Consider the following 20,652-nt stretch of genomic DNA (forward strand, 5'->3'; position numbering starts at 1 on the left):
TCTCGAAACTCTCCCTCCAAAAAAAAAAAAAAAAAAAAAAAAAAGAAATTCTGGATGAATCTCCTTTGACTGAACCTTTAATCTAGGTCTCTTGTTAATATTCCATCACCACTGACCCTCTGCTCCAGCTGGGCCTTTGTCACTATCAAGACATCTCTGGTCTGACCTTGCATCAGACGCCATAAAACCTCCTTTGGAAGCTGGAGAGATGGCTCAGAAGTTAAAAGCCCTTGCAGCTCTTCCAGAGGACCTAAGTTTGGATCCCAGCACCTGCATCAGTTACACAACCACCTGTAACTCCAGCTCTAGTGGATCAGTCCTCCTAGTTTTGCAATCACGTACACATGGCGCACACATACATAGACATACACATATAAACAAAAGTAATTTGGTTTGGTTTGGGTTTTTTGAGACATGGTTTCTCTATGTAGCCCTGACTGTCCTAGAACTCACTTTGTAAACCAGGCTGGCCTCAAAGTCAGAGATCTGCCTGCCTCTGCTTCCCAAGTGCTTAGGCATGTACCACCAGCTAGCTCAAAATCTTTTAAAAGTAGAAGTCCTTTTAAATTTTTTGTTTATATTTTTAATATTTATTATATATATATATGGATATTTTGTCTACACATGGGTGCCTGGTGCATATGGAGGTCACAAGAGGGCATCAGATCCCCTGGAACCACAGTTACAGATGATTGTGAACTACCATGTGGGTTCTGGAACTCAAACATAAGTCCTTTGCAAGAGCAACAAATGCTCTTAACTGCTGGGCCCCTTACGTAGAGGTCTTGTTAATTTGAACTCAGACTTCCATTAAATAATCTAGTTTAATGTGGGTGGGGGTTGTCTCTGCAAACACTAGGACTGGCAGAGTAATGATACTTATGAGACAAGAAGGAAATCCAGGACTGGAGAGATGACTCAGAGATTAAGAGCCCTGGCTGCTCTTCCAGAGGACCTGGGTTCAGTTCCCAGCACTGATATGGCAGTTCCAGGAGATCTATTGTCCTCATACGTAGACATGCATGCAGGCAAAACACCAATGCCCATAAAATAAATATTAACAAAAAACCAATTCAGGGGCCGTGGAGATGGCTCAGCCATTAATAACACTGGCTGTTCTTCCAGAAGCCCAGGTTCAATTCCCAGGACCCCCATGACAGCTCACAACTGTCTATAACTCCAGTATCAGGAGATCAGACACGATTATACAGACATACATGCAGGTAAAAACACCAATGTGCACAACTTAATAAAAAAATCCATTTCATCACAACTCAGTATCTGGTGTTGGTTCAACTTCTAGAGACTGACACTGGGCAGTTTTTTGTAGGCATATTTAAGTACAGTATAATCTGGAAACAAGTTTGTTGTTGCCGGGCGGTGGTGACACATGCCTTTAATCCCAGCACTCGGGATCTCTGTGAGTTCGAGACTAGCCTGGTCTACAAGAGCAAATTTCAGGATAGCCTCCAAAGCCACAGAGAAACCCTGTCTCAAAAAAACAAAAAAAAAGACTATGGACACCCCCATGGAGGGCCTCACCCTCCCTGGGGGAAAGAGGGGATAACGGGGGGGGGGGGGATGGGGGGGATGGCACGGGAGGAGGGGAGGGAAAGGGAGAGGGACCTCGTACTGATTTGTGAAGCAACCTTGTTTCTTATCTAAATTTAAAATGGAAAATAAAAAAAATATTAATAAAAAAAAAAGAAAAAGAAGTTTGTTGTATAATAAAATCCCCTGCATACAAAGAGGCATAATTGCATGGAAACTCTTCTCAAAAGTACATGTCATTTCTTCCATGAAAATAGGTTCTAGAGATAGGATACATGTGCTATCTTAAGAGCCTGGGAGAGCCAGCCTGGTCTACAGAGAGAGTTCCAGGACAGGTTCCAAAGCCACAGAGAAACCCTGTCTTGAAAACCAAAAAAAAAAAAAAAAGACCCTGGGAGAGGATCTGGTGTGGTCTTGGTCATGCAGATAGCTTAGAGGTCCTATCTGGGCTATCATTCACCTCTGGTCCTGGTTAGGGGAGCTTGGGGGGAGCCTCTGGGCATACAAATAGCACAAACATCACCTAGACTATTAAGTATCTGTGGACATGATTGGGAGAGCATGAAGAAGCATGGTCCTGCTTGTGAGAGCTTTACATGGCCTGGCCCTACAGATAGGGAAAGAATAACCTAGGCTTTTAACACCTCCATTCCAAGCTTTTTGGGGAAATGGTTATATATCTTTTATTTTGAAAGACAACCCTATATGTTTAACAGTCCTGGTTTCCCTTTATGCACCCAACAGTTTAAAGGCCTCTTCTGGTTTTAGATCAAACCCAGATCTCTTTTTGTTGTTTGTTTTGGTTTTGGTTTTGAGGCAGGATGTTACTACATAGTCCTGATAAATTGGAACTCCCTCTCTGTACATTGCTGGCCTCTAACTCAAAAAGGTCTACTGGCCTCTGCCTTCTTTAGAACATGTCCCTTCCCACATTTGGTTTTAGAGATAGGGTACTGTGTATCTGAGGCTGCCTTGAACTCCTGAACTTCATGAGTGCCCATTCTAAGTGCTAGGGGGCACCATCACCTGGGCCTCTTTTGAACTGTTTAACCTTCAGGTTTCTCTGAACGTTTAATTGTTTGATTTTTAATTGTTTGATTTTGAACACAGACCATTTTGCTGGGTGTAGTGGCGTGTATCTTTAATCCCAGGATTTGGGAGGCAGAGACAGGTGGATGAATCTCTTTGAGTTCGAGGCCAGTCTTGTCTACACAATTAGTTCCAGGTCATCCAAAGGGGGGCAGGCTGGAGAGATGGCTCAGTGATTAATAGCACTGACTGCTCTTCCAGAGGATCCAGGTTCAATTCTTAGCACCTACATGGCAGCTCACAACTGTCTGTAACTCCAGTTCCAAGTAATCAGACCCCCTCTTCTGACCTGCAAGCACAGACACATGCAGACAAAACACCTATACACATAAATAAAATTAAAAACAAACAAGAAACTCAGACTTGACCTTGAAGTCTAGCCCATTACTGCATCAATATTCCCCACATGTCCTCAAACTAGGACTCTCTTTTAAAATCCTTTCACCTTCAATGTTACTTTGGTTCCTAATCAGAGGGGTTTTTTGTTTGCTTGCTTTCTTGCTTACTTCTCTCTCTTTTGATTCTCAGCCAGGATTTGTTTACGAAAAGAACTGATCTAGTAGCCGGGCAGTGGTGGCGCATGATTTTAATCCCAGCACTCGGGAGGCAGAGGCAGGAGGATCTCTGTGAGTTCGATGCCAGGCTGGACCGACAGCCTCCAAAACAATACAGAGAAACCCTGTCTCGTAAAACAAAAAACAAACAAACAAACAAACAAAAAAAAGAAACCTGATCTAGTAAACTAAGGCAGCAATTTATTTATTCATTATGTATACAGTGCTCTCCCTGCATGTATGCCTGCAGGCCAGAAGAGGGCACCAGATCTCATTACAGATGGTTGTGAGGCATCATGTGGTTGCTGGAATTAAAGTCAGGACCTCTTAACCTCTGAGCCATGTCTCTAGCCCTCTCCAGGTTGGACTTTTAAGTGGACTCTCTGATTGCTTCTTTACCAATGGTGCAGTTATCACTTTTTTTCCTTTTTTCAGGCTGGCCTTGAATTGATGGTGGTCCTTCTACCTCCACATTCTGAGTGCTGGGATTACAATTATGACCCACCATGTCTGGCATGTTATTCTCAATTCTCACACCATTGCCCCTGTAGTCTGAATTCAAACTCCAAGCTGTTTTCCTGCTCTAGAATCTGTTCCCCCTCTGATTAATCTCACTAACACCCAAATGTTTCTTCAATTATCTCCACCCCTTCTTCTATGGTCTGACCCCAAGCCATGGCCTCTGCTACCTATTTTTGCCCCTTGATGCCCCTTTAGTTTGAATGCAAAGCTGTACTAACTCACCCGGCATCAGCACCTGCATCTCATCTAGCTATTCAAACAGAACAATTGTTAACTAATTCAAAACCCTTCCTCAGCTGGGCTGGTGATACATGGATTTAATCCTAGCACTTGGGAATTTTTATTTATGAGTTCAAAGCTAGCTTGGTTATCTGACCTCAAATTGGAGCCTTTTGTTCCATTATCTGTGTCTTGTCTGTTAGGAGAATCTAGTATTGACTCTTTAATTTATGTCATTTTTTTTTTTGGTTTCTTTAAACAGGGTTTCTCTGTGTATCTTTGGCTGTCCTGGAACTTGCTCTGTAGACCAGGCTGGTCTCAAAATCACAGAGATCCACCTGCCTCTGCCTCCCGAGTGCTGGGATTAAAGGTGTGCACTGCCATGCCCGGCTTATTAACTCTGTTATTAACTGCCTTCTTGTCTGATCTTGAATCATGTTCTTTGTTCATTTTTCCACTATTTCTCCCTTAGTACTGTTGCCTTCTACCTAGGCCTCGCTATTAAGACCCTCCTTTCTTTTTTCTTTTCTTTTCTTTTTTTTTTTTTTTTTTTTTTTTTTTTGGTTTTTCGGAGACAGGGTTTCTCTGTATTGTTTTGGAGGCTGTCGGTCCAGCCTGGCCTCGAACTCACAGAGATCCACCTGCCTCTGCTGGGATTAAAGGCATGCGCTACCACTGCCTGGCAAGACCCCCCCTTTTTTTTTTTGGTTTTTCGAGACAGCTTTGGAGGCTGTCCTGGAACTCGCTTGGTAGTCCAGGCTGGTCTCGAACTTACAGAGATCCGCCTGCCTCTGCCTCCCAAGTGCTGGGATTAAAGGCATGCGCCACCAACTCCCGGCTCCCCTATGCTGGTCTTAAGTGAGGACTTGGCCACTGGGTTCACTCTCCTGTTTGTTTTGTTCTAGTGCTTTGATTTGGTTTGATTTTTTCTTTCTTTTACTTTTATTTATTTATTTTGGTTTTTCAGAGACGGAGTTTCTCTGTGTAGCTCTGGCTGTCCTGGAACTTGCTGTATAGTCACATCACAGTATAGTAAAGGAAAATCAAAGGAAAAGGAAAACTTAAAAATTACACCCTTGGAGAGGCTACCTTTAATGCCCTTTCCCTATTATGACATTGATGACTACCTTAAACGTCATCCTAGAGCATTCATCCAGTAGCTGATAGAAGCAGAAGCAGATACTTACAGCTAAGCACTGAGCAGAACTCCTAAATCCAGTTGCAGAGAGGGAGGAGTGATGAGCAAAGGGGTCAAGACCAGGCTGGGAAAACCTGCAGAAACAGCTGACCTGAACAAGGGGGAACTCATGGACCCCAGATTGATGGCTGAGAGGCCAGCACAGGACTGACCCAGGCCCCCTGAATGTGGGTGTCAGTTAGGAGGCCTGGGCAATCTATGGGGCCTCTGGTAGTGGATCAGTATTTATTCCTGGTATACTAATGAACTTTGGGAGCCCATTCCCTATGGAGGGATACTCTCTCAGCCTAGATACACTGGGGGAGGGCCTAGGTCCTGCCCCAAATGATGTGTCAGACTTTGGTGATCCCCCATGGGAGACCTCACCCTCCCTGAGGAGTAGATGAGGGGGTGGGATGGAGGGGTCAGTGGGGGGCATGGGAGGTTGGGAGGGGGAGGGAACTGGGATTGGTATGTAAAATAAGATTGTTTCTAATTTAAATAAAATTTATATTAAAAATTACACCCTCAAACAAGCTACTTCTATTACCTTTGAATTCTTTCAAAAAGGTATTTCCCAGACAAACCATGATCTTCAAAAATGCATTCAAAATAGGGGGCCAGGGGAGGAGAAGAGGGAGAAGGAACTGGGATTGACATGAAAAACAAGCTTGTCTCTAATTTAAATAAAAAAGGAAAAATATCAATCTAGCAAAAATGTCCTTCAAGGTAAATATTAAATAAAAAGTGTATGCAAGTAAGTATGGGGAACACCAGTTACTAAACAGAAACAATCTGCAAGGAAAACCAAAATCTATGCTTTTGTTCAAAGAAATGATCCTAGATAGAAATTTGAACTAAATAAAAATGAGCACTTAAAAGGGGGTAAATCTTTTTTTCATTTGGATTTTTGAGACAGGGTTTCTCTGTGTAGCCTGTTGTGCCCAAGTTGCAAAGTCCCCAGAGACCACCAGGAAGACAGACCCACTAAACTGCAAAAGCAAAGTTTAATGATTGTTCATCCAACCATAACAGGGTTGCCCCATCCAGCAAGCTGACTCAGCAGCCTCCAGAGGGAGTGAAGTTCCCTATCTACTGCTAGCTTTTTTTTAAAAAGATTTATTTATTACATATACACCAGATTGAATTGTAGATGTTTGTGAGCCACCATGTGGTTGCTGGGAATTGAACTCAAGACCTCTGGAAGAGCAGTCAGTGCTCTTAACTTCTGAGCCATCTCTCCAGCCCCTACTGCTAGGTTTTATAGACAAAAGTTACAGGATTATATCAGTAGGCATGGGTTGGTTTCTGATTGGTTGATATTTGGGGAACAATCAAGAAATTTTTCAGTCATGTTTTGGGCATGTAATACCTGTGTACCCATTATTCTCAACAGTCAGGGCTGAGCCGGGCATTGGTGGCGCACGCCTTTAATCCCAGCACTCGGGAGGCAGGGGCAGGTGGATCTCTGTGAGTTCGAGGCCAGCCTGGTCTACAAGAGCTAGTTCCAGGACAGCCTCCAAAGCCACAGAGAAACCCTGTCTCAAAAAAAAAACAGTCAGGGCTGAGAGGGAACATTCTATGGTTTCTATGGCATTGTCTTGTTACTTGCAGGTGACCTGTTGTACATAGATACCAGTAGTTTTCAGAACTATATCCTGGAGACTACAGGGGAGGTTTTGGTCCCCACTGGTGTTTCTTTTGTGACCAAACAGTTCCCAGGAACCAAGCATCAGGGCGGCTGGGGGAGGGTGTTAGAGTTTCTTTGTGTCCAGTTTTGGCCCTAGACTACAGGAGACCAGAGGATCTGGAGTTTCCTTGTGTCAGAGGCCTATGTGTCTTTTCTATAGTCATGGTTACTGAAGCAGGGAGCTGAGTGAGGGTCTGGTCCCTGTATTTCTAAATTATTAGAAGTGAAGCCCTTGAGTTTGGTTTACCCCTTTTATAGCCCTGGCTGTGCTGGAACTCACTCTGTAGACCAGGCTGACCATGAACTCACAGAAATACTCCTGCCTCTGCCTCCTGAATGCTGGGAGTAAAGGTGTGCACCACCAAAGCCTTGAAGGAGGTAAATCTTTATAACCAATTACCTTATAAAATATAGGGTTACAATGTATACTAAATTACAACAAGATTGTAGAGCTTATAAATTGATACATAGATACATTGAAAATTGTTGAACACCTTTTCCATTGTCCAGGAACTAGGTAAATATGGTATTATTTTGTTTATGATCTAACAAATAAAGCTAGCCACACTAGTTAGCCATAGAGGCCAGGAAATGACAGACAGATCTTTGTGAGTTCAAGGCCACCCTGAGCTACACAAAATTGGTTCACTCTAAAAGAGAAACAGAGCTCATACAAAGGTGATTCCAGCACTTGGGATCCCAAGCCTTTAATCCCAGCACTAGAGAGGACCATGAGGCAGGAGAAGACAGAACTTAGTGCAGTCTGAGGTTTGGTGGACACAGATGCAGTCTGAGGACAGGACCACCCTTTGGTCTGAGCATTGGTAAAGGTGAGAACTCTCTAATGACTGATCACTTTGCTTCTCTGATCTTCAATTTTAAACCCAATATCTGTTTCTGGGGTTTTATCATTTATACCAATTAGAATTTGTGCTACAGGTAAACATACCATGCAATAGTCAACTGTGATGAAGTAAAGATGTTTTATGCAGGATAATCATGATAATCATTAGTGGGAATTTTTTTTTTCGAGACAGGGTTTCTCTGTGGCTTTGGAGGCTGTCCTGGAACTAGCTCTTTAAGGTGAATGGTTTTAAGGTAGGGTCTCAAAAACCAAAACAAACACCTGTGGGGTGGGAGGGAAAAAACAAAACAAACAAACAAAAAAGAAAAGAAAAAGACTTTTTTGTTGTTGGTGGTGGTTTTTCGAGACAGGGTTTCTCTGTGGCTTTGGAGGCTGTCCTGGAACTCGCTTGGTAGTCCAGGCTGGTCTCAAACTCACAGAGATCCGCCTGCCTCTGCCTCCGGAGTACTGGGATTAAAGGCGTGCGCCACCAACGCCCGGCTCAAGAAAAAGCCTTTTAAAGGAGATTCCCTAAATAAAACTTGATGAGATATCCATACTGATACAAAGTGCAACTCCCAAACACAGGGACCGTGAAAACATAAGGCAGCCTGATATCTCCGGAACATAACCCAATTGCCAGATCCAAATTACTGTACCAGCTCATAAAAATGATCAGTGACTGGGGCTGGAGAGATAGTTCAGGGGTTAAGAGCACTTGTTGCTCTGGCAGAGGACCCAGGTTTGATTCCCAGCACCCACGTGGTGGCTCACAGCCACCTGTAACTCCAGTTCCAGGGAATTCGATGCCCACTTCTGGTGTCTTAGGGCACCTGCCCTTGTGTGTGCACAGTGGCTTCTGGTTTTTCATCTGTATGGTGAAGATAGATGGCAAACATGTCATCTTTAGGAAGATGAAGGAAGGCATGAACATTGTGAAAGCCTTGGGTCCAGAAAGATCACCTCTGCTGACTGTGGACGTGTCTAATGCTTATAGGTTGTATGCATTTCAGCCACCAATTTCTTCCCCAGCTCAGCAGAGCACCTTTGACCCATCTCACAATATCCCATAATCTTGGTGTTCTAACTGCAGTTCTTTGGGATCCATATTTTTGTTATTCACCTCCAAATCTAGTTGAAATGCAGAGTGAAGTTTATGACTATAAATACAAACTCAAAAAAACATAATCAGCAGCTTTTCTATTCATCAGTAACACTTTTAGAAAGGATCCAGAAAAATCTCCATTGGTAATAGTTTCAAAAACTAATAAAGCATTTAAGAATAAATCTAATTATGTAGTGAAAGATAGCACAATTAAAACTTCAAGCTGGGCGGTGGTGGCGCCTGCCTTTAATCCCAGCACTTGGGAGGCAGAGGCAGAGGCAGAGTTCGAGGCCAGCCTGATCTGCAGAGTGAGTTCCAGGACAGCCAGAGCTGTTACACAGAGAAACCCTGTCTTGGAAAAAAAAAGAAACTTCAAAACATTACAGAGAGGAGCTGAAGAATGATGGCTCATGCTTTTAAATCCCAGCACTCAGAAGGTAGAGGCAAGTGGACCTCTTTGAGTTCTAGGCCAGCCTGGTCTACAAAAGCTAGTTCCGGGACAGGCTCCAAAGCTACACAGAGAAACTCTGTCTCAAAAAACAAAACAAAACAAAATTACAGAGAGGAATGAAAGAGAACAATAGAAAGCTGGACAGTGGTGGTGCTTAACTTTAATCCCAGCACTCCTAAGGCAGATGCAGGTGGATCTCTGAGTTGGAGTTCAGCCTGGTGGACAGACCAAGTTTGAGGACAATCAGAGAAACCCTGTCTTGAAAAAAAAGTATATTGAGATTGCATCTTATTTCAGTTGGAATGGCTACCTATCAAACAAACAAACAATTAATGTTGGTAAGGGGCTTTTTTTTTCTTTTTTGGTTTTTCAAGAAAGAGTTTCTCTGTGTAACACCTCTGGCTGTACTGAAACTCGCTTTGTAGACCAAGCTGGCTTCAAACTCACAGAGATCCGCCTGCCTCTGCTTCCTGAGTGCTGGGATTGAAGGCGTTCAACACCAATGCCCAGCTCTTTTTTCTTTTTCTATTCTTCCTTTCTTTCTTTCTTCCTTCCTTCCTTCCTTTCTTTCTTTTTTGAGGCACGGTTTCTCTATGTAAGAGTTCTGGAACTTACTCTGTAAACCAGGCTGGCCTATGAACTCACAGAGATCCAATTGTCTCTGCCTTGTGAGTGCTAGCATTAAAAGTGTGTGCCACCACTGCCTGGCAATGGGTATACAATATTAACTCAATGCTAGTGGAAATGCAAAGTAGTGTAGCCACTATACAGGGCCCTCAAAACTAGAAGTAGATCTACCTTGTAGAGGTATAGGACTCCTGGGTATGGTGCAGAGCCAGAGGAACCTAAATCAGCATACCACTGAGTATGTTGATTGTGGCACTATTTGCAATAGTTGAGCTATAGAACCAACCTAAATGAATGAATAAAACACAATGTGGTACACACAAAATGTACTTGGGTTTTTCCCAACCATAAAGAAAAGTAAAGCCATGTCATTTGCAGGAGTCAAAGATCATCAAACTAAATAAAATAAGCCAGAAATCACATATTATCTCTCATATGTAGATTTAAACTTTATGTAAGTATACATGTGGCCTTTCTCCTCCAGACCCTTTCTTTCTCATGTGGCCTGTTCTAACAGGGTAACATGAACTCTGTGTGTGTGTGTGTGTGTGTGTGTGTGTGTGTGTAAGTGCATGTATGCATGCAGGTGAATATGCAAGCCAGAATTGACATCAAATGTTTTCTTTTTTCAATATTTATTTATTATGTACAGTGTTGTGCCTGCAGGTATGCCTGCATACCAGAAGAGGACACCAGATCTCATTACACATGGTTGTGAGCCACCTTGTGGTTGCTGGGACTTGAACTCAGGACCTCTGGAAGAGCAGTCAGTGGCCTTAACTGCTGAACTATCTCTCCAGCCTCCCAGATGTCTTCTTCTATTACTCTCATCTTAATATATGGGGTAGGATCTCTCATTTGAACTCAGAGGTCATTAATTCTAGTAGTTTGGCTAGTTAGCTTGCCCTGAGGAATCCCCATCTCTCCCTCACCCTTTCACCCCATGCCCATGCTTACTGGGATGGCCAGAAGTATACCATACCTGCCCATCATTTACATGGGAGCTGGGGGTTCAATTCAGGTTTTTCATACATATGGGACAAGGGTTTTTTTGTACTGAGCCATCACCCCAAGCCCTGAACTTCTTTACATGATAGCTGGTTTTCATGAATGTCAACTTGGCACAAGCTAGAGTCATTTTGGAAGAGGGAATCTCCGTTGAGAACATGTTCCCACTAGATTGGCCTGTGGTGCATTTTCTTGATTGGTAATTGATGTGGGAGGGCCCAGCTCTCTGTGGGTGGCACCACCTCTGGGCTGGTGGTCCCAAGAGCTATAAGAAACAGGCTGAGCAAACCATGAAGAGCAAGATGGGAAGCAGCATTCCTCCATGGCTTCAGCCCTATCGCCAGGTTCCTGCCTTGGTTTCCCTCAGTGATGGCCTTAAGATCTGTAAGGTGAAATAAAAAGTTTCGTTCCTAAATTGATTTTGGTCACGGTATTTTATCACAGTAATAGAAACCCTAATAGAGAGATGGAGGGAAGGAGAGGGAAAGAGACAAAGTAAGAGAGAACACACTTGTGGTGGAAGCCATAGTTGTCTTTTTTTAATCTGTTTTAAGACAAGATCAGCCGGGCGTTGGTGGCGCACGCCTTTAATCCCAGCACTCAGGAGGCAGAGGCAGGCAGAACTCTGTGAGTTCGAGGCCAGCCTGGTCTGCAGAGCGAGTTCCAGGACAGGCTCCAAAGCCACAGAGAAACCCTGTCTCGAAAAAAAAATACAGAGAAACCCCTGTCTCAAAACTCCCTCCCAAAAAAAAGGACAAGATCTCACTAGGTAGAATAGGGTAGCCTCAAATTCACAATCTTCATGCCTCTGTCTACCAAAGACTGGGATATTGGATGCGCACCAGGATGTCCAGTCCCTGCAGTCTTTCTTTTTCTTTTTGGTTTTTCTAGACAAGGTTTCTCTGTGGCTTTGGAGGCTCTCCTGGAACTCGCTCTGTAGACCAGGCTGATCTTGAACTCATAGAGATCCGACTGCCTCTGCCTCCCGAGTGCTGGAATTAAAGGCATGCGCCACCACCACCTGGCCCTGCAGTCTTTTTCTAGGGGGCACAGGATTTCTTTGTGTAGCCCTGGCTGTCCTGGAACTCAGTCTGTAGACCAGGCTGGCCCTGAGCTCACAGAGATCCACCTGCCTCTGCCTCCCAGGTGCTGCGATTAAAGGAGTGTGCCACCAGTGCCACCACCCCACCACTGCAGTCTTTGTATACACTACTCTCACAAGTGACCCCCATTCTGGAACAACACCGTCTCAGAGGATTTGAACTGGCTGTAACGTGCAGCGAGGCTGAAGAAAGAGGCAGGCAAAGCTAGGACAGCACATAACGCAATGTACTGGGGTCTTATGGGCAAAAGTGTCATCCCGGGAAATAGCAAGACCAAAACCAGTAGAGCTCCACTATCTGGGTCAGAAGGAGACACAAGTATATTGATCCAAACAACAGTAAAGTTGGACTGTACCTGGTTTATCCCAAGCTCATGTCAAAGACATCTAACACATCCTGGTGTTGAGGCTATGAAGGTCTAGTCATGAAGCCATGTGTAGCACTCTAACAGCTTTACCCACTTATATTACGCTGGAAAACTATGTGAGACAAGTTGCCAGGATTATTCCCGACTAGTTATGGTGGTTCTCCCTCTAGATGAATCTCTACACCATGTTACCAAGCCTGTCATGTTCTATTTGTTAGAAGTGAATCACTAAATCGATGCCAGACTTGGGGACAAAATTATACAAGACCACAAACACTTAGAGATGGATTCAGTAGTGTCTTAACCACTGTTTTATTGCCAGGAAGAGACACCATGACCAAGGCAACCATCATAAGAGAAAACATTTAAGCCGAGTGGTGGTGGTGATGGTGGTGCTCACCTTTAATCTCAGCAGTCACAAGTTAGGAGATGGTGGTACACACCTTTAATCCTAGGACTCAAGATTAAGAGTTTCTGAGTTCAAGATTTCTGAGTTCAAGATTTCTGAGTTCAAGGCCACCCAGGGATACACCAGATTGGATCTGTCTAAAAGGGTAACAGAGCTCATGCCTTTAATCCCAGCACTAGAGGGGTATAAAATATAGAAGTAGGGTCTTCAGTATTCAGTATGAGGCATTCATTCTCCAGCCACGCTGAGGAGAGGTTACAGTCTGAGGCTTGCTGAGACCTGGTGGAGACAGGATCAGCCCATTCAGTCTAGGGTAGAGGTAAGAAGCTAGTGGCCAGCTGCTTTGCTTTTCTGATATTCAGCTTGAAGTTTGAATTCAAATATCAGCCTCCAGGTCATTTATTTATTTTTTGTGTGTGTTACAGGTGGAACTCTGAGTTCAAGGCCAGACTGGTCTACAGAGAGAGTTCCAGGACAGGCTCCAAAGCTACAGAGAAACCCTGTCTCAAAAAAAAAGATGGAGAAAATGTTTAATGGGGGCTTGGTTACAGTTTCAGAGGTTTAGTCCATCATCATCCTGGCAGGGAGCATGGAGGCATGCAGGCAGACTTGGTACTGGAGAAGAAGCTGAGAGCTACATCTTGAATCACAGGACTGGTGTGGGCTGGTTCTGAACCCTGAAACCTACCCTTAGTGAAACAACTTCCTCCAACAGGACCATACCTCCTAATCCTTATAATCCTTCAAATAGTGCCACTCCCTGGGGACTGTTCTAGTTCAAAACACCATAATCAAGGGCCATTTTACTATTTTTTATCTGTGTGTGTGTGTGTGTCCACAGAGACCAGAACAGGGCATCGAATCTCTTTAAGTGGTGTTACAGGCAGGTGTGACCCACCTGATGTGACTGGGAACTGAACTTGGGTCTTCCCCAAAAGCAGTTCACACCTTGAACTGCAGAAAAGAAATATACTATAGGATCACGAGTCAATATGGGGTTGTGGAATTTCCTGATGACAGTTTAGAGCAAGGTGTAGAGAAGAGATACTTACCTATTTGTTTACTGTCCATTCAGTGGGAATGTGTGCATGAAGAATCTGCATTCTTCACACCACATCTTTCCTGTTCCTGTGTGGGAATCATTTCCATATTACTATCTGTTACTTTTCATTTTAACATAATGTTTTAATTCTTTGAGAAGTCCATGTATGCAATGCATTTTCATTACATTCACCCCCACTCTTCTTCCTAACTTCTCCCAGACCCACGCCTATCCCTCCACCCCATCCCAGATCCATATGTTATTATTATTACTATTATTATTTTAAGTGTGTATGTGTCTGTGGGTGTGGCACATATGTGCAGGTAGGTACAGAAACCAGAAAAGGCATTAGATCCCCCGGAATTGGAGTTAAAGGAAGTTGTAAGCAACCCAATGAACTGAACTCAGGTACTCTGGAGAAGCAGCAAGGGTTCTAAACTGAGCCATTTCTCCAACCCTCTCCTTCCTTTTTTAATAGTTCACTAAGTCCAATTTGTGTTGCCCATAAACTCATTGATGTGGGAGCTATCCACTGAAGCATGGTCACACCCATAAAGAAAACTGGTTCTCCTCTCCCCGGAAGCCATCAACTGTCAGTAACTGTTCCTCAGCTAGGAGTGGGAGGGGCATATTATTAATTTAATTAAAATATAATTGCATCATTCAACTCCTCACCTTTCCTTCCACCAGCCCCTCCAGGGTCGTACACATATTTTTTTTTTAATTAAGGCAAGATCCCTCTATCAAGACAAGGATGAAAGAAAAAACAAAGACAAGGCTGGCCTCAAACAGGGCAAGTTCCAGGACAGCCAAAGCTATAAGGAAAAACCTTGTCACAAAAAATAGAAATGAGGACTGGGCAGCGGTGGTGCATGCCTTTAATCCCAGCACTCAGGAGGCAGAGGCAGGTGGATCTCTGTGAGTTCAAGGCCAGTCTGATATACAGAGTTGAGTTCCAGGATAGCCAGTGCTGTTATACAAAGAAAGCCTGTCTTGTAAAACCAATCAACAAACCAACCAAATAAATAAATGAATAAATAAATAAATAAATAAATAAATAAATAAGAGGGGCTGGAGAGATGGCTCAGAGGTTAAGAACACTAGCTGGTTTTCCAGAGGTCCTGAGTTCAATTCCCAGCAACCACATGATGTTTCACAGTCATCTGTAATGAGATCTGGTGCCTTCTTCTGGTCTGCAGGGATACATGCAGGCAGAACACTGTATACATAATAAATAATAAAATTTTTAAAAATGAGCCAGGAGGTGGTGGCACACACCTTTAATCCCAGCACTTGTAAAGCAGAGACGGGCAGATCTCTATGAATTCAAGGCCAGCCTGGTCTACAAAGCAAGTTCCAGGACAGCCTCCAAAGCTACACAGATAAACCCTGTCTCTAAAAACCGTAAAACTAAATTAAATAAATAAAATGAAAACAAACAAAAAACGTGCTGTATATCTGAAGGTAGACTCAGATTTACGATCTTCTTGCCTCAACTTTCTGAGTGTTAGGACTCCAGGTTCATGTAGATGTTTGTTGGCTGGTTATTTCAAAGACAGAGCCTTTCTGCATTGCCCAGGCTGATCTCAGACTTCTCTGCTCATGAGATCCTCCGGCCATACCTCCCAAGTATCTGGAACTATAGCTGTGTGCCACCTTGCTCAGGACCCAAGTGCTGTATTCCTGGCTAACTTTATACATCTTTCCACAAGCATGTAACAGTCCAGTTGCTTCTTGCAATGTTTGCATTGGATACAGAAAAATATAGAGCTCCTTGCCTCTGTGGGTTCCTTGTACTATTTATTTATTTGTTTTTGTTTTAGTTTTGTATAGGGTTTCTCTGTGTAGCCCTGGCTATCCTGGAACTCACTCTGTAGACCAGGCTAGCTTCGAACTCACAGAGATTTTTCTGCCTCTGCCTCCAAAGTGCTGGGATTAAAGACGTGTGCTACCACCAAGTCCCTTTATTTATTTGTTTGTTTGTTTATTTTAAAGATTTATTTATTTACTTTGCATATAGTGTTCTGCGTGCACACCAGAAGAGGGCATCAGATCTCATTACAGATGGTTGTGAACCAACGTGTGGTTGCTGGGAATTGAACTCAGGACCTCTGGAAGGGCAGCCAGTGCTCTTAACCACTGAGCCTTCTCTTTAGCACCCCCCTTTCGTTTATTTTTTATTTTTTGGTTTTCCGAGACAGGGTTTCTCTGTATTGTTTTGGAGGCTGTCCTGGAACCCCCTTTCATTTATTTTGAGTTACGTAATTACAACGATGCATGATCAACTAGGTAGTCTATAGATAATGGCCACCAATGACTCAGAATTTGTTTTGTAGCTAAAGACCACAAAAGCCTGACTCAGAGTACACAGGGAAATTGGCTCAGGGCTTTATTTTCTGGTCTGGTTAAATTATCTTTCAGAATTTCCCCCCAGTGAACTGGATGCTAACACTATGTCCTCTCCTGAACTCTTTCCACAGTATCTCTGTATTCACAGCTCCCTCTCATTTCAGGGATCATGGGAGTTTCTGAAACCAGAAGTAAGCAGATGGTCTTCAGTCCTCAAGAGCAGTTTAATTGTTTTTACAGGTGAAGATCCTTATATACAGAGAGCTTTAATCATTTGCCAGAGGCCACACAAGTGAATAAGTGAGATTGTACGACTGTTTTTCTTGGTGTTTTTCTTTTTTGTTTTTTGTTTTGTTTTTTTCGAGACAGGGTTTCTCCGTATTGTTTTGGAGGCTGTCCTGGAACTCGCTTTGTAGACCAGGCTGGCCTCGAACTCACAGAGATCCGCCTGCCTCTGCCTCCTGAGTGCTGGGATTAAAGGCGTGCGCCACCACCGCCCGGCTTTCTTGGTGTTTTTCTTTAGTAGTTGGGGCTATTTTGTTGTTATTTGCTTTTTTTTTTTGAGGCTACTTCTTACCATGTAGCCTTGATTGGCTGCAAACCCAATCCTCCTTCACCAGCCTCCTGAGAGCTGGCAATATAGGCAGGAGGCACAAAGAAGACTCTCTCTTAATTTTTTGTATGTATGTTTGTATGTATGTACGTATGTATTTGCTCTGTGTGTGTGTGCGAGCACGCATCACAGCACACTTGTGGAGGTCAGAGGACAACTTGCCGGCATCTGTTCTCTCCTTTCACCAAGTGACTTCTGGGGATTGAACTCGGGCAAGATGAGAAGTCCTGAACATCCATCTGTCCATCTGTCCAATCTTTAATCTGCAAATTTGAGCCTTCCTTCCTTCCTTCCTTCCTTCCTTCCTTCCTTCCTTCCTTCCTTCCTTCCTTCCTTCCTTCCTTCCTCCTTTCCTCCCTCCCTGCCTTCCTTTTCTTTTCATTCTTTCCCTTTTTATAAAGAACTTCTCCATGTAGTCCAGAGTTGCCTCTTATTCCTGAGTGCAAGCAATCCTCCGGTGTGTCTCGTGAGTGGCTGAGATTACAGGCATCAGCCACCGCTCCCGGCTTGCTTTTCCCCCTGTGGTTTCTGCACCCCTTTTCGTTATTTCTGTCTCCTTTTCATGGCTCCAGAAATGGCTTGACAGCGCACTGCAGCTCGGCTTGATATGCCTTGCGGATTACTCTTGGTGGCAGTGTTACCTTAGAAACGGGAAAAGCTTTGCAATCCTTCACCCATTCCGCAAAATGACGTTCTTTCTTCCCACCCTCCAGGTCTGAAAAAAACGCCAGGGAAGCAGGCAGGCTGGGGGTTGGGAGACGGGCGCCTGCCAGTGAGAGGGCAGCTCCTGCGGAGAGCAGCTTTGTTCCTTTACATTTGAAATCAGTACAGATCCAAGCTGCACAGTCTCCTAGGGTGTCTTTTGTAGACTTGCACTGCCCTTTGTTAGAGCCCAGTAGGTGTCCCTGCGGTCAGGTGGGTAGATTAAGGAAGCTAGTCCCAGTGCAGAAGACCTCAAATACTGCGACCTCAAGGCCTGCAAGAAGGCATCGCTGACTGTCCAGCCACAAAGCCTAGGGCCTCCATGCCTTCCAACTTTCAAGTGTTCACTGCTATCTGATGACCCCAGACACTCGGTCTTCAAAGTGGGGTCCTCAGGCAGACTGCATCTGCTGACAGTTTCCCGGACTCCAGCTTCTACCTTCTGTAAGGACTCAGGCGTTATGCTGGCCAGCCCCTGTCACCTGGCAGAATGCACCCAGGCAGTCAGCCCACGGTTCCATGGTTGCATAGTCTGCACACAGGTGCAAAGGACCCCTTTAAAGGACAGACCCCGCCCACTTACGCTCTTTCTGCTCTTTCCAGCTCTCTTCCCGCTGTTCCCCTGGGGCAGGCAGGACTTTTCCTGTCTCCCTCTTCTCTTCTGTCCTCTCTGTATCTCTTTACCTTTTTTTCTCTTTCCTTCCCCCTCCCTCCCCTTTCTAATAAAACCTCTCACTTAAGCTCTGTCCGCCTGGCGTGTTTGTCCCTCCGCCTCGGTCACCCTTGCCTGCCTGGAATCCGCCATGGAACCCACCCCAGGTCCCCCCCTCAGGCTTTATCCTAACACCTAAATAGACAATATGTGGATGGACACTGCCCCCCACAACGGACTCGGATGGGTGCTAAAGTTTGAAGACCACTGTGCTAACACAGGCAAAGTCAAATAATCACAAGTCATGGTAGGGCCCGTAAGTTCACTATATAAACACTTTTCACACAGAGAAGAGTGTCTTATTTCCCACACCTGCCTGTGCTATGCGCTGCACATGTAGGCCAGTGGGACCAGAGGCACACTTTTGTCACTCACCATTGGAAAGAGAGTCCTTTTCCTACCATTAAATAGTTCTCTGTTGTTTCCTCTTCCTTTTTTTTTTTCTTTTGGTTTTTCAGGACAGGGTTTCTCTGTGTAGTTTTGTAGGCCAAGCTGGCCTCGAACTCACAGAGACCCGCCTGCCTCTTTGAGTGCTGGGATTTAGGGCGTGTGCCACCACCACCCGGCTTCCTTTCTTTTTCCTTCATATATAGTGTCTTATTACCATTGCCCGGTAATAAGTAAGGTTTTAACGATTTTTAACAAAGATATGTTTTAAATAAATTTTAAATATTTTTGTTTTATATGCATTGGTGTGTGGGTGCCAGATCTTGGAGTTACAGAGAGTTGTGAGCTACCATGTAGATTCTGGGAATTGAACCGGGGTCCAGTGCTCATAACCACTGAGTCATCTCTTCAGCTCCCAAACTACTTTTCTAATCTTTTAATTAAAGTTTCTGAAGGAAAAACGGTGTTTACTAACTTTAGTTTCAGAAGTTGTACCAGACAGTTCTCATTGTCAGAGTCCACAGAGAAGATAAGACATTTGTGGAGTGCACATATTCTATTCCGATTCATCCTGACTAAGCAGCATTTTTAGTTTTATTTTTTTGTTTTTTGTTTTTTTGTTTTTACGAAACAGGGTTTCTCTGTATTGTTTCGGAGGCTATCGGTCCAGCCCGGCCTCGAACTCACAGAGATCCGCCTGCCTCTGCCTCCCGAGTGCTGGGATTAAAGGCGTGCGCCACCACCGCCCGGCAGCATTTTTAGTTTTAGCAAGTGTTTCTTGTGCTCCCATTCCTCAAGGAGAAATGGATATTGACTGTTTAGATACAGGTATTTTGAACACCAAGCTGGGCCTTTGGAACTAGACATATCAAGACTGAAGTTTGTGGGCTGGAGAGATGGCTCAGTGGTTAAGAGCACTAAGTGCTCTTCCAAAGAATCCGGGTTCAATTCCCAGCATTCACATGGCAGCTCACAGATGCCTGTATTTCTAGTTCCAGAGAACTTGACACCCATGGCAAAACACCAATGCACATGAAATGAAGATAAATAAATTAAAGACAGAGATGGTGGCGCACACCTTTAGTCTCAGTCCTCAGGAGGTAGACGCAGGCGGATCTCTGTGAGTTTCGAGACCAGCTTGGTCTATAAGAGCTAATTCCAGGACAGCCTCCAAAGCCACAGAGAAACCCTGCCTTGAAAAACCAAACCAAAAAAAAAAAAGGAGGGGGGAGACAGGTTTGTAGAGCCTGAAGTCTTTTTCATTGGCGTCTTTGGCCTGAGTTTGCTTGCAGGATTGCTCGTCGGGGATGTCAAGAACCTTCTACTCTTACCATGATGTTTCACTCTTCTGCTGCATGTCTTTTTTGTTTGTTTGTTTGTTTTTCCGGATAGAGTTTCTCTGTGTAGCCTGACTATCTTGGAACCCTTGAACTCACTCTGTAGGCTAGGGTGGCTTCGAACTCACAGATATGCTTGCCTGTAGCACCAACTCCCTGCTTCTCCTGCACATTTTACAGTTTTACGAGTGATCAGGGTTCAGTGAGACATTTACAATGTTTGAAGAACAGAATTTATGCGGAACCTGTTCTCAGAAAAATCAAACAGCAAGCAACACTTTCTTTTTTTATTTAAGAGATTGACTTGTTTGGCCCGGGCTGGCTATGAATAGACAGGCAAGCCCTAACAGGTTTAGAGACCAAAGCCTTAAGGGATGTACTAAAACCGTCATCACCGAACCTCCGACAGTAAACAAGTACCCTCTGCTGACCTTTTACCCCGACCAACTTTAGACACTGAGGTGGTATTTGAACCCAGGACTCCACGCCCTTAAAGCCTGCTTTGGCAGGATGCCTAGTCACTGGCTACAACCACTGCGCATGCCTCGAAGCATATCCGGGAACCTGGCGCAAGGGTGGAGGTGGAGCTACGTTATTCCCAGGCCCCGCGCGCAGCCTCAGAAAGCCGCAGGCCCTCGACCAATCAGAGCCCAGCAGGGCAGCTCCTGAGCCAATGCCTGCGCGCGACCCTTGGGGGCGCGTTCCAAACGGAAGGATTAGAGGGGTCACGGGAGGGCGGTGAGCGTGGTGGGTGGGATAGAGGCGTCCCGCTGACTCGATACTGCCATCCGCCA

Source organism: Mesocricetus auratus, unplaced genomic scaffold (genome assembly GCF_017639785.1).
Source record: "Mesocricetus auratus isolate SY011 unplaced genomic scaffold, BCM_Maur_2.0 Super-Scaffold_100033, whole genome shotgun sequence".
Taxonomy (NCBI): Eukaryota; Metazoa; Chordata; class Mammalia; order Rodentia; family Cricetidae; genus Mesocricetus; species Mesocricetus auratus.